The sequence below is a fragment of the Leopardus geoffroyi genome, chromosome E2, assembly GCF_018350155.1.
Source record: "Leopardus geoffroyi isolate Oge1 chromosome E2, O.geoffroyi_Oge1_pat1.0, whole genome shotgun sequence".
In the NCBI taxonomy this organism is placed as follows: Eukaryota; Metazoa; Chordata; class Mammalia; order Carnivora; family Felidae; genus Leopardus; species Leopardus geoffroyi.
Genome location: NC_059335.1, coordinates 30,190,150 through 30,205,651, shown reverse-complemented (window position 1 = coordinate 30,205,651; position 15,502 = coordinate 30,190,150). Strand labels below are relative to the sequence as shown.

At 41.4% G+C, this 15,502-nt stretch overlaps 1 long non-coding RNA gene across 1 annotated transcript in view; it reads left to right on the top strand.

Moving 5' to 3' along the window:
* LOC123579144 overlaps positions 1-15,502 on the top strand; it is a 393,386-nt gene that overhangs the window by 96,390 nt on the left and 281,494 nt on the right. The window lies entirely within an intron of this gene.

The window sequence follows — 15,502 nt, the reverse complement described above, 5'->3', positions numbered from 1 at the left end:
TGTGTCCATGACGTTCAACAAACTGGGAATGGATGTCGACTGTGTTGACCTTTCCTTTAAAAGTCAAAAATTAAAATCAGCTGCTATTCTCTGTTTAGGGGCTATATTCTTAAAGGAGAAGCCATGGAAAATAATTGACTTCCATTGTTTAGATTGTGTTTAAAATTGATGCATAATTATTGTAGAGAATGCAAGAAAATACAGACAAGAAGAAAAAGTTCCAATCATCAGAAATTCTATCAGTAAACAAAACTAACGTTTTATTTTTATTGTTTTCAGAATTGACATTTGAAAACAAACTTTCCAATTACATATGGAATCACTGTGTCTTCCTTTTCATATTGCTGCTGGTTTCTTCCAGAGGCTGTTGCTTGTCAATAAATACAGACATAAATTGCCAAGGGTAACGAATGCTTATATTGTATCTAACCTATAATTTATCTGACCTATCCACCATTTGTAGACACTCTGATTGTGTCTATCTATCTATCTATCATCTATTTTCAATAGCATAGCGATGACTATTTACATAGCTCTCTGTGTGCTTATCTGATTATTTCCTTGGGTTGAGTTCTCAGAAGTAGAATCTCAGAAGTAGAATGGGTCTGCATATGTTATTACACTTTTGATAGGTATTGCCAAATTGCCTGCCAAAATTTCATACCCATTGTACTCCATTCACCGGAGTATGAGAGTGTCCTTTCTCCATATGCTCCCAAACCCTGGGTAATATCAATCTAATTCCTCTTTGCCAAGCTGAAAGGCTAAGACACTACGGCATCAATATTCATTCTTATTTTTGCATTTAAGATTATTACTGAGTTTGCACACACTGAGTTTGTTGAACATTAATTAGACTTTTGCACAGAACTTTATACATTTTCAGACATGGGGGTGCCTGGGTGGTTTCATCGGTTATGTGTCCAACTTCGGCTCAGGGCATGATCTTGCAGTTCATGGGTTCCAGCCCTGCATCAGGCTCTGTGCTGACAGCTCAGAGCCTGGATCCTGCTTCAGGTTCTGGGTGTCCCTCTCTCTCTGCCCCTCCCCCACTCATGCCATCTCTCTCTGTCTCTCAAAATGAATAAATGTTAAAAAGTTATTCAATTGGGGCGCCTGGGTGGCTCAGTCGGTTAAGCGGCCGACTTCGGCTCAGGTCATGATCTCGCGGTCCGTGAGTTCGAGCCCCGCATCGGGCTCTGTGCTGACAGCTCAGAGCCTGGAGCCTGTTTCAGATTCTGTGTCTCCCTCTCTCTGACCTTCCCCCATTCATGCTCTGTCTCTCTCTGTCTCAAAAATAAATAATTGTTAAAAAAATTAAAAAAAAAAAAGTTATTCAATTAAAAAAACGTTCAGACTATGAACATCATTTATTGTGTTTAAAGCAATTACATTTAATGTAGCCTGGAAGTTGGTATTTAGCCCTGCCAGGGATCAGTTGCTACTTCTCTCCAGACACGGCTATAAAACGGGTGCAAGATGATAACCCAAGTATAGCATGATGATTATTTTCTCCCATTATGGAATCAAAAAGAGGAGATTATGTGTTTGTTTACTTTGGGGTTGGGTTTTTTGCATACTTTTAAAATTTCTGTCCACTCATGTGGTAGGCAACCTATAAAATGACCTCCCTCCTTCCCCCCCACACACACACCCAGGGATTCCCACTCCCTGGTATTCACATCTTGTGTAATCTGCCCTTGAATGTGAGTGAGATCTAGTGACCCGCTTCCAACTAATAGGATACAGCAGAAGTGATAGGATGCCACTTGTGAGGTTAGATTCCAGAAGACTCTGGCTTCCATCTTGCTTGATCACTTTACACTCTCTCAGTGTCCAGTGCTCTCTCCTGGAGCCCTGGTTCTGGGGCAAGCAAGCTGCCATGTTGTGAGTAGCCCTCTGGAGAGGTCCATGGAGCAAGAAACTGACGTCCCCAGCAACAGCCAGCAACCACGGGGGACCTGGCCGATAGCCACTGAGTGAGCTTAGAAGATTCTGCCCTGGTCCAGCCTACAGATGACAGCAACACCAGCCTGTAACACCCGATGGCAGCCTCATCGGAGACTCTGAGTCAGAGACACCCAACCAAGCTGCGCCTGGATTCATGAGCCTCAGAAACTCTGAGTAAATAAATGTTGGTTTGAAGCCACCAAGTCCAGGAGTAATTTGTTATGTAGCGATAGATAACCAATACGACTCCTGAGTTACCCTCCTGGCAGTTACTACCAGGTGTTGTGTGCTCTGCCTCCTGCTCCTGGCTCAGCCCACACTGCCCCTCTGTCATCACTGATCATCACCTGGAACCTGGAAGCCCTCGGCTCAGTGTCCTTGGCCTAGATTAGCAAAGGGGGCAGGAAAGCCTACCCTCCTGTAGTCACCACGTCTTTTATCGTCTGTATTCTGATGCTTTAACATCCGGGGCCTTGCTGACCCTGGAAGGACTACCTAACCGACTTCCCATGGTTAGTGCCTTCTTAGTTGCTTTGCCAATGCAAACCAACCCATCCAGAGTCCACATCCCCAACCATTTCATTTATTGGCCCTTACACTCCAGGCCACTATTTCCCTGCCCCAGTCACACCAGGGCCAGGTACTAGACAACTAGGGCAGCCCCTACACCCCAGAAAAGATGCAAACTAGCCAATCGTATATCTCTTTACTCAGCTTCACCCATTTCTTCCCTCAGAAACCACAATAAAAGCTCCAGTGCACAGTTTCCTTCTCCCTCTGCCTCCAGATGACCCTGGTGCTTCCCTACTTGCTACCCCCTCCTCCCCAGTAGTGGGTCCTCCTCCTCCTGGAATCTGTGAGCATAACAAAATTAGCTTTTCCTTTTTTAAAAAAAAAATTTTTTTTAACGTTTATTTATTTTTGAGACAGAGACAGAGCGTGAACAGGGGAGGGGCAGAGAGAGAGGGAGACACAGAATCTGAAACAGGCTCCAGGCTCTGAGCTGTCAGCACGGAGCCTGACATGGGGCTCGAACTCACAGACCGTGAGATCATGACCTGAGCAGAAGTCGGACGCTTAACCGACTGAGCCTCCCAGGCGCCCCCTTTTTTTTTTAAACGATTATTTATTCATTTTGAAAGAGAGAGAAAGCATGTGCGAGTGGGAGAGGAGTAGAGGGACAGGGAGAGAGAAAATCCCAAGCAGGCTCTGCACTGTCAGCATGGAGCCTGAGGAGAGGTCCAGACCCACGAACTGTGGGATCATGACCTGAGCTGAGATCAAGAGTCGGTCGTTTAACCAACTGAGCCACCCAGGTGCCCCAACAAAATTAGTTTCTCAATGGCAATAGTCTTCTGATCTGTTGGCCTTGTCATACCTGAATAAGAGAAATACCTATTTAAATTATTTGTAATGTTCTTTTAAGTGTATTTATTTCGAGAGAGACAGAAACAGCATAGCTAAAGAGGGGGGCAAAGAGAGAGGGAGACAGAGAATCTCAAGCAGGCTCTGCACTGTCAGCGCAGAGCCTATTGCGGGACTCAAACTCACAAACCGTGAGATTATGATCTGAGCTGAAACCAAGAGTCAGTCACTTAACCAACTGAGCCACCCAGGTGCCCCGCAATACCTATATTAAAAGAACTCCTTTTATTTCTGCTTGCCTCATTCCCTATACCACCTCCTTTCAATACTTTATTGAATGGTTTGCATAAATGAAAATGTTTAACTTGTTAACCTTAAAAATAGACACTGCCAGTTATCTACCAGCAAAAGGTGGGTTTATTTGAGAACGAAAGAGAAGTACAATCCAGGTGACAAAACTGCAGGCAAGTCCAGGGGACAAAGGAGAGGCACACTTTTTTAAGGAGATAAAGGGTGGACTGGGAAGGATGTTATGAATTAAAAGTCCACTGGAGCAAACTGGGAGCTCAAAGAGCCGTGGCTTTGGTGGTGGGCAGATGGAATGAGGAGAGTGTCTCGGCTGGAGTGGTAGAGTAGCATCTACATGCAAGGTCGAGTCCTTGTAAGGTCAGGTCCATCTCTTCCTACTGGGTCTGCAATTGACTACAGGTGGTAGGGTCGGGGAGCTCCCCCCGCAGAGACCTCCTGACTCCTGATTAGTGAGGTTTCCCAGTCAGTGTTAACAACTACACAACCAGCAAAGGCAAATACTCATAGCAGCTAAAAACACAGTAAGAAAGACACTTTTGTAAGTGCGCTTGATCTGTGCAGATTGCCTGCCTACTAATATGCAAATCTTCATCGTGTCCTCCTTTGTTTATTACAACATCCAGATTCTGCCTTAAACTGGACTCATTAGAGAACAGGTTGTTCCACGATGGTTACTTTGCTTACACAAAGACTGAGCTAAAGTGCTGGAAGTATTACTTTTACAAATCACATTATTTGCTGTGCACTTTCTTCTCACCTTCAGCTCCTGTGGTAAGAGGTGGGAAAGAGTTCAGGTTTCCTATTATCTTCGTGAAAAGCCTAGACCCAGTGGTCCTTCAAGGTCCTATTTAGCCCTTAAAGTTGTTTGTGGGTTAGTTCTGCCAGTGGTAGAATGAAAGTCATGGATACTATTGTTTACTTATCTGTCATTAAGTTGTTTGTGTTTCTGTTTCCTTTTCGAAAAAATAGCACTCCACCTTGCATGACTCATCATCTTGTCTCAGTTCTTTTTTTGAATAAGTGGGGAATACATTTGAGCATATTTCACGTAGACTGTCTTCCGGATTCCCCATACACGTGTTTTCCTGAGCAGGGTATCATCTTTTGCCTCTAAGCAGAATCGACTTTGAAATTACTCTAGAAGAAAAGAAGTGAAAGGCTATGCCTTCCTAAGGTGCAATCAAATTTTGTCACAAATTGTGTTCAAAAAGCCTATTTGTCAATATTGCATTGTATCTAAAGACGCTTGTATCCTCATACTTGTCTTAGGTTGAACTAAATAGTATGTAATTTACTAAATCACTAAACCATGGGAAAGAAAAGAGAAATATTTCTTACTCTTTGTTCTGCGTTTCAGCTGTGAGGTGCAATGCATCTTGTGTTTCAGGCCCGTCAACCTTTTCTGATTCTCGACGTGCTTTAGAAAAATTAAGATATTCTGATAGGTTATAGTCTGATTCTTTTTTCTTTCTTTCCTTTTTTTTTTTTTTTTTTTTTAAGACTCTTCTCTTTGTTTAGTGATCTGCCTCTTAAATAATGCTCTTACTCTGTTGAGGAAGAGAATGAATCGCCGTGTGTGTGCTGACTATCAAACACACAAATGGAATAGTAGCGGGGCTTCTGTAACCAAGAGAAGTTTACGAAACATTTGATTGTTGAGGGAGTCACAGCATTTCAGAGATTGACCTTGAAGTTTTAGAAGAAAAAAAAAAAGTGAATTGATCCACTGGAACAAGTACAAAGCCAGCTTTGGTGCTAAATGTAAATTGTTAAAAATGGTTCGGAATAACATCTGCCTCGTAGTATGCCTTAATCAGCACTGTGAAAAATGAAAATTTAACAATCTACTATAGTGGCTTCTAAGTGAAGGATAAACAAAGGATGAAAGAGTTTCTTGCATGGTTTGTAACTGATGCCATGAAAAATGTCAAGAACCATCTGCCTCAGACTTATCCAAACTGTCATCAAGTATTCTAATCCAGTCAAACGAGATACAACTAGAACAACCTATGTAACTTGCTGAAGGCTTATCAAAAGAGTGGTAAATAAAGAAGAAAAAAACCTATCGACTGTGGAACCACAGATTGCAGCCAGCTTGCCTGTGGCTTTGAAATTCAATCCCATTTCTCTAGTCTGACAAACTGTACTAAACAGCAAAATGGATTTTTATTGCTCTCAGCCATTTCGCTTTAGTTGCTATCAGGAGAGGAATACACAGTGTCCTAATAGAATCAGAATCATGATTTGAAAAAAAAAAAAAAAGTTTTTTTTTTTTGTTTTTTTTTTTAAAGTAGGCTCCACACCCAACGGGGAGGCCAGGGTGCAGGCCGGCGCAGGGCTTGAACTCAGGACCCTGAGATCAAACCTGAGCTGAGATCAAGAGTCGGACGCTTAACCGACCAAACCATCCAGGTGCCCAAATTTATTTTTTTATTGCAAAGTCTGGTTTGGACCTACCACTCACACTTACCTGTGAGTAGGTGCAGAGAAGTTAGGCATTGTGTTTCTGGCAGGAAGAGATCACTCACCCCTGTAGGGCCTAAGATCCCACACGTGCTTTCCTGATGGGAGCCCCTTCATGCTACTTACTAAATCAAGTTTTCATAATCTACTCATTAAGAATACTGAGTTTAGAATCATACCAACGGGGTTTAAGTCCCAGCTCTACTACCTACTGGCTAGTGATCATAGACAAGTTGCTTCATTTGTCTGAACTTCCTGTTGTCGTCCAGAAGACTGAGGTAATTATAATTACCTGGACTGTAGGTACCCATGAGTTTGTGCTTATGAAGTTCCTGAGACATTGAAGCCTACTATGGCAGAGACAGTTAACGTTCACTAAGCTCCCCTTGGTTTCCCAGCTTCGTTTGCATTGGAGTGGGGACCAAGTCGCTAGTTCTGGCCAATGGACTGTTACGGAAGGCATGCGTGCCATTTCTGAGCCAAGGTATTCAACTGTCTGTGTGCCTCCTCCATCTTTCTCCTTCCCTGCCAACGCAACCTTGGAATCCATGTGTTCCAGACAGAATAGTTACAAGATGGCCATTGGTCCCACGTTGGACTCCCCATGAAAAAGAAAAATGTCTTTGTTGGGTTTAACCGCAGACGTTCAATGTTATTTTGTTACTGCACATGGCAGAGCTAGGCCTAATACATAAACCCATAGGTGTTGGAGTTTATAATTATATATATATCTACTTTGCTATAAACAGATACATGATAGCTATGTATTTAAATGGCATATAGTCTTCTGACTGTTGTGCTGCCTTCTTCAGCAGTTTTGACTGAACAGGAAAAGAAAGTGAGGGGAAGAAAGATGCTGATATAAATAACCATAGAACAAGGCAAAATGTTAAAGCCACAAGGATAGTTTTAAAAAAGGACCTCTGAGAAGTTAGATGAGGAGATTCCTTATGGCTGAGACGTTCTGGAAAAAACTTCATGGGTGTGGAGTCCCTCTGGCATAACCTTAAAGGACAGGCAGTAGTGAAGCAGGTAGGTGTTGGGGTGTGCTCACATTCCTTGCCCCACCTACCCAAGATGGAGAACAGTGCCTAGGTCTTTCACAAAAAGAGGAAAAATAGAAATGACCAGTATACATATGAAAAGGTCTTCTCTCCCACTAATAATAAAAATAATCAAATCAAAGTGAATCAAAATTGAAAGAAGCAGCAGAGATTATATTTCTGCTCATCAGATTGGCCAAACTAAGATGACTAATGATATCTAATGTAGGTCTGAGAGTGGGGAAATGGAACTCTCACTGACCTCTATGGAAGGGTAAGCTGCTACATTCCTGAGGATTTCGGCATTAAATATCAAAATCCTTAAAAATGTGCCTGTGTTACACCCAGTGATTTCACAACTATGATATTTATCACTAAAAAACCTTAAATAGTAAAAACAGATGAAACTGGGCACATTCAGGGTGGTAAATAATAAAAGCAAACAAAACAACCCATAGCAAGAAACAACCCAAGTATCTATCAGTAGGAGGTTGATAAAAAATATATACAATATGTATTGTATTAATAAAAAAATGAAACACATATAAACATACTGACAAAGAGCCATAGCATATAGTTAAATAAAAGGATATTTTATTTTATTATTATTTTTTTTAATTTTTTTTTCAACGTTTATTTATTTTTGGGACAGAGAGAGACAGAGCATGAACGGGGGAGGGGCAGAGAGAGAGGGAGACAAAGAATCGGAAACAGGCTCCAGGCTCCGAGCCATCAGCCCAGAGCCCGACGCGGGGCTCGAACTCACGGACCGCGAGATCGTGACCTGGCTGAAGTCGGACGCTTAACCGACTGCGCCACCCAGGCGCCCCAATAAAAGGATATTTTAAATAATTATGAACTGTATGATCTGCTTATATCATTATTAAATTATATATTGTCCATGTTCTGTTTTTATTGATTTTGATTTTGATTTATTTTTTCTATGTTCTAGTTTTAGAATTTAGAATTATAGTTTATAGAATTATATGTTTAATTATATTTGCATGCATATTATATTATATATATATATTTATTTGGACTTCAATTAGATTTAGATTGACATATATGTGCATATCCTTTCCAATTTTTTACATATCCAAATTTTAACAGATTATACTTGGGTGGTTTTAGGTGGTAGGATTATAAATGACATTTATTTTTACTCTTATTTTCTGAATTCTTTCCCATGTATATGTTACCTTTCTAATAAGAAGAAAGCTATTTCTAGAAGAAGAAGAAGAAGAAGGAGGAGGTGGAGGAGGAAGGGGAGAGGGAGAAGGAGAACTTTGGGAATGGCCTTCAAGTTTAGACATTGATAAGGGGCACTTCTAATGGCCTCACTTCATGTGTAATGGATACAATCTCTTCCAGCCTGGTTGTGTCTACTCTTTGCACAAAGGAGACGATCCGCACCATGAAATGGGCCATTCCTGCTCATGTAAATCATTTTGCATTGAATAACACTGCGTACCAACATAGTATTTATCTATTTAGTATTACCTACCATTTCTTGAGAAGTAATTGTACCTCTAATAGGTTGACCTCCCACAAAGGAAAAGAGATGGATTAATAGTTTAAGAGCTAGAAGACTAGAAATCTCTTGCCTTGTACAATCAGGGCGGAGAATTCTTTGTTTTGTTTTATTAAAAAAAATAGCAAATAACAACAGCCACCATTTATGGAGTGCTTCCTATTTGACACGTCTGTGCTGAGGACCTACTGTGCCATACCTCGACCTCACTGCAATCCAGTGAGGTCCGTTCCTTACTATGTCAATTTTATAGATGAAGAAACTGAATTTAAGTAACTGAGGTTCTGTAGCTAAAAAAGTGGCAGAGTCATTGTTTTGCTTGATAATTGAGAGACGATTAGATTCCAGATGGTGGAACAGCTTGATGAATGGAAAGGGATCAGATTAGGGATTAGATGATCTAGATCATATTGCCGCTAATTCTTGGTTAATTTCTTCCCCTTGGGTCAGAGTAAATATGGCAAATAGGACGCATGTAATTTACACAATCATTCACAGGAGAGTAAAGGAATAAAATCTATATATCTATATATCTGGATCTAGATCTATACCAACAGAGACAAAGAATGGGAGAGGAGAGGCCACAGAGGAGCCATGTGAAGGCATTTTTGAAAGATTGAAAGCAGAACAGGGGTGCCTGGGTGGCTCAGTCAGCTAAGCATCTGACTCTGGCTCAGGTCATGATCTTGTGGTCTGTGAGTTCGAGCCCAGCATTAGGCTTTGGGCTGACAGCTCAGAACCTGGAGCCTGCTTTGGATTCTGGGTCTCCCTCTCTCTCTGTCATTCCCTGCTTGCTCTCTCTCTCTCTCTCTCTCTTTCTCAAAAACAAATAAACATTAAAAAAATTAGACTGAAAGCAGAACAAAGAGTAATAATTAGCAAAGTACAGAGAATTGAAACCTAAGTGCTCACAGTATAAGGAGATGACACAAAGATATTTCCTCTGGAGGCTCATGTCAAAGCTCAGAGGTGGAAGGCATCCCAAATAATATGTATTTATTTATCTATTTAGCTGTTCTCTGAATAGTTTATCCCATGTTGTAGAATTCTTTTCTGCCAGTGCATCACTTTATGGCCATTTCCTTTTGCTTGCTTTTCCTTTTTGTTTCAAATTTAAAAGTTTTGAGGGTTTTTAAATCGTGAAAGTATCATATTCCTATTGCAAGAATTTCAAATATTACAGAAACATAGAAAGTAATAAAAAGAAAGTCTTTCACACCTCCATATGATTCTCTTGCTGTGCTACCCAATCTGGTATTCACTAGCTACATGTTGACATTTACATTTATTTAATTAAAACGAAGTAGAATGAAAATCCAGTTCCTCAGTTGCACTAGCCGTATTTGAAGTACTCAACTGTCATGTGTGGTTAGCGGCTACTATATTCAACAATGCAGAACTAGATCATTTCTATCATCACAGAAAGTATTTTGGACACTATCGCTCTAGAGGTATTCACTGTTAGCAGTTTACTGTACAAAGCTTCAATTGTTTCTCACTTGCACTTAGAAATAAGAATGTGTCATCCTACACGTTCTCGTGATTTTACGCAAATAGCCCGGCTGCTTCAGAGGAAAAGCAGCGTTACCTTATCCTACCCTTCTCTACTCCAGCACAGCTTCCCCGAAGCACCTACTGAAAAAACAAACAAACAAACAAACAAACAAACAAACAAACAAAAAACAACCAACTTTAAATCAAATCAAGTGTATGCATTGTAACAAATGAAATAATGCAGAAGCACAAGAAAATACCCTCACCACCTCCAGTTCTATGTGATAGAGGCAACATCTATTTAATGTTTCTGGTTTTTTCTCTGTTTATGTTTTTGTTTTTTTTTTTTTTTTTTTTTTGGTGACCGTTTCCATAACTTCATTTCTTAATTTATCACTCAGTCAATATCTATTAACTCTCAATGTGGAAGATGAGGAGTAAGCTCACCCCCCACAGGCCTTTTGTTTCCTCCTCCCAGTGTTTGAAGTTTATATTATTCCGTTCTATTGGTTGCATCTCTAACTCTAGGTAACATTATTTAACTTGACTTGTAAAACTGCATTATCAACTCCTCAATCCTCCTTTCCATTTCTCCCTCCCATTCCCAAATCCCATTCTCTGCTGCCACGCTTTTACCCGCCCACCATTTATTCTGTCTACTCCCCAAAGCTGCCTTTGCGATGCTGTCTCCTTCAGTCGGCTCTAAAAGTCCAAAGTCAATTAGCAACATTTAAAATAAAATATGTGGGGGCACCTGGGTGGCTCAGTCGGTTGAGCGTCCGACTTTGGCTCAGGTCATGATCTCACGGTTTGTGTGTTCGAGTCTCGCGTCGGGGTCTGTGCTGACGGCTCGGGGCCTGGAGCTTGCTTTGGATTCTGTGTCTCAGTCTCTCTGCTCCACCCCTGCTAACACTCTGCTCTCTCTCAAAAATAAATAAAGATTAAAAAATTTTTAATATATATATATGTGTGTGTGTGTGTGTGTGTGTGTGTGTGTGTGTGTGTGTGGCTTGCACTAAATTCACTCTAAAGTTCCTAAATTTGGATATTCTACAATTTACTTAGCTAGATGTAATGTTAGATCATATGATATAAACCAAACTCACACCAGCAAGGGAGTCTTTCTGTGTATGTAAGTGCGTGTGTGCGTGTGTGCGCGCACGCGCATGCGCATACACGCGCACATGTTCCTGCATGGGCAAATGTTCTTCCTCTAATCGTGTCGGGTGGCAGGTGCATTTTAGGGACTTCTGGGGGGTCCCTGGGAGACAAGCTACAGTAGTGTGATTCTGATCCCTTTAATAGTATACAGGCTTCGTATCCTAGATCTTTATTCAGACACTATCTCTCTGGCATGGCCCGGGGGCTGTAGATACTTCTTATCTTTCTGATCTTCCAGAGTGTAAAAGATTCCCTTGGCTGGGGTGGACGCACGTGAACTAAGAGGTATGGAGAGCAAAATTTCAATCCCAGAGATCTATGCAAATGCATGGAGACATCTCTATTATATAGTCCATGAAAGTTGACACAAGTTATTTATAATTTCAATGACAGTATTGGATTGCCTTTAATATGCTCTAGTTGAAAGGGGGAACTAACCAAAAGCTAATATTGGAGCTTGCTCTTGGGCTGCTGGGAGGCCCCCAAGAATCTCATTGGCAATCTCTTTTGAAGATCAGTTCTCCTATGTCCATTAAGCCAAGATTAAATTAGTTTGTGGGAGCTGCTTTTAGCATTTACACTATTACATTATGCATGATTCCTGACTGCACATCTCATGAACAAACTACACTGAGCTCCATTAGTGAATTTTTAGGGCCGTGCTTAACTTGGAAATGGATTGATTCTGTGTAGGTTAATGTATAGTGGTGATGCTGCCGTGTCCTTAAAAATACCCCCTTACATTTGATATCAATAGGGAAGCACTCTCTGGGGATTATGGCTCATTTTAAAAGGATAAATTATGTAGATTGCATGATTAGAGAGCAGGAGACCCTATCACAGCATATTGTATATCAGGAAAAATACCAGTCCCCTCCTCCACACGTTGGCGAGGTCAGGGTACCTCATTCAGTGTGTTTTCCGCCAGGAACTTCCCCACGTAGGTAAAGATGACATTCCCAGGACCATTCAGCAAGTCAGGACAGAGCTGGAAATTGAACTCCTATCTTTTAAATTCTGGTGGTGAGAATCAGAAGACTGGGTTTTGGGAGACCTTAGACCATCCTTCCCAAGAGAGGGCCACACCCATTTTTCTGTCCTTTCTAGAGCCATGCTGGGATGGTGTAGGTGTTGGTATGTAAGTGCTGGATTGAACTAAGTATAATTTAGCTTCCTCATTTTATAAGGAAAGTGGCTGAGACACGGTGTCAGTATTTAGTGAAAGAGTTCTCTTACTAAAGTAAGAGCACCCAGGGCCAGGCACCAAGTTTGGTCAGCCATAGTCACTGGCCTGTAGGAGCTGTGAGTTCAAGTGGGGGAGGGAGCAGACCAGGCACAAGTGATGCCCCTGGAATGGGAGGGGGGGAATGCAGCAGCTGTGCCGGGAATACAGAGGGGGGCCCCCAGCTGCTTTGGGGTGATGATGCCCACGCTGAGTCAGGCCAATGAGTTGGTGGAAGGCATCCAGGCAGGACAGGTGGGAGCAGAGGCACAAAGAGGAAATGGTGCAGAGATGGGCGGGAGTCTGTAAGCCATGGTGGGAAATGGGGAGAGAAATCAGGAGAGGTAGGTAGGTAACAGATAATCAGGGAGGACTCTCCCTGCAAAGGAGCCTGCTTTGCCCAGGGACGTCTGATACTCCATGCCAGACGCAGGACTCAAATTCATTCTCTGGACTCCCAGACACGTGCCACCCACCTGTGTCACTTCTATAAATCTTGTCCTCCTGCCTCAGTCCTGGAGTCTCTCTTTGGCTGCCCCTACTGACAACTTCTGCTGCAGACCTTGCTTTCTCTTTTTCATGTTTCTATGTTTTTTAATGTTTATTTATTTTGAGAGACAGAGCACACACACGGCGGGGGGGAGGGGCAGAGAGAAAGGGCGGGAGAGAGAGAATCCCAAGTAGGCTCTGCACTGATAGCACAGAGCCTGATGTGGGGCCTTTTTATTAGTATTCTTTAATCAGAAAAGTAGGACCTTTTAACTTTTCTTTAAGGGCTGAAGGTTATTATAAAGAGAAAAACAAAAATGTCCCTCTTGTTTGCTTTTCCAAATTCAAACTGCTAATGGTTTCAGACATATCGCATGTGTGTAAGAAGTGGGGCATACACATGGCATCAGGCAATATACGCGGCTCTGTAACTTGCTTTATTTCCTTTGATAGTGAGTCGCATATATGCTTCAGTGACTGTGTAGTTCCGCCTCAGTTTTTAAAAAATTTCTGCATACTGTTCCATGACCCTAATTTATTTAACCAGGACCCTGTTGTTGAGCATTTGACTGTTTGAGCTTTTTCCTTTCCCTTCTTAAAATTTTTTTTTTAATGTTTACTTATTTTTGAGAAAGAGAGAGACGAAGAATGAACAGGGAAGGGGCAGAGAGAGAGGGAGACACAGAATCCGAAGCAGGATCCGGGCTCTGAGCTGTCAGCACAGAGCCCGACGCGGGGTTCAAAGTCATGAGCAGTGAGATCATGACCTGAGCCGAAGCCACATGTTTAACTGACTGAACCACCCAGGTGCTCCTTCCTTTCCCTTTTTATATATACATTCACACACACACACACACACACACACGTACACACGTGCGCGCATGTAGGTATTATATATACAGTATATGTATTGTCTATACATGTACTATACATCTATTATTATATATATACTATACATGTGCATATATAGGTATGTATATATACACACAGTATATAGGTCTATATGTTGGTATAGTATAAAGGTATGTATGTCTATATAAGTGTGTAGTATATATATAATATATACTATATATAGTACAAATACATGGTAGAAAAAGTATGAACCATGGATTTGATATACTCAGGAGTCATGAGAATGGTTGTCTCCAAAGAAGGAATGGGGAGGAAAACATAAGTGATCTGATGTTTATCTATAATGTTTTATTTCCTTAAAAAAAATATATGTTTATATATATATATAAAACATAAACATATATACTATATATAAATAAATACATATATAATATATATACACATACACATACATATATCAGATAAGGAAAATACATTGGTAGTTATTATATTATCCTTTGTGCTTATCCTTTCTGTATCTTTCTGTTCTCCAGATTTATTTATAAAATATACACACATACAAAGCAGGCTGACATAGTCATCCTTTGATATGCATTATTTTGTTTCCCGCAGACATACTCTTGGAGAAACTGTCCCCAAGATCACAAAAGAAGCCCCTGTGACAATCATCTCAGGATTAATAGCTCTAAGAGTCTAGCTTGTTTTACACCAGAAGACCAATGGGAAGCAAGAGACAGGGGGGAGTCAACTTCCCTTTCTTTTCTCCATTTTGTGGTTCTTCCTTGGAGCCCTTCTAGAAAAGTCCAGTGTGCCAAGCAAATTTGCTCACCAAGGGGCCTTCTATGTTACCTTGTGGCCAGGCCAGGAACATATTCTTTCCGATGCTTTGCATTATTTCCGTTTTCCTCATCTTCACCACTGATGAGGGAGCATAAGGCAAGCCAAGGACAAAGTACAAGCTAGCGCACCCCCCCACCCAGGTGGGATATGTGTGATATTCCTCAGGCACTCCGGGCTGCCCGAAAACAAAAGAAAGGAAAAGACAAATGGTTAACTGATAGAGATCACAGTCATGCAGGACAGGAGTCTCCATCAGTTTACGCATATCTTAGTAAATTATAAGAAAAAGGGAGTCTTCTTATCAATAGCCTAATCCCCAGAAACCTATCGACTCAGTTTCTGGGAGCCCTAATATCACCTTTCCCTCCACAGTGATGTGGGGAACAAAGGCAAGAAGGAAATGGCAGGTAAAATTAAATTTCTTTATAACCTGCAGCCCATCGACAAATACTTGAGGCAAATATAGAGTATAACATTTCCTCAAGAACCCCCTCAGGTCCTAATGTTACTGCTTTACTAGAGGGAAAACAACCTTATCTTGACAATAGCTAGGCCTCTGGTATCTTATGAGTCTTCTTTAGCATATCAAAGTCCTTCTGGAGGCCTTCCTTTTGCCTTTATTTCCCCCAACTCCATTGTATATAACCAGTCACTCTTCACAACTCCAGTGCAGCTCTTTCTGCCCACAGGTCCTGTCTCCAGGCTTTAATAAAAATCACCCTTTTTGCACCAAAGACATCTCAAGACTTCTTTCTTGGCCGTCAGCTCTGAACCCCCACCATT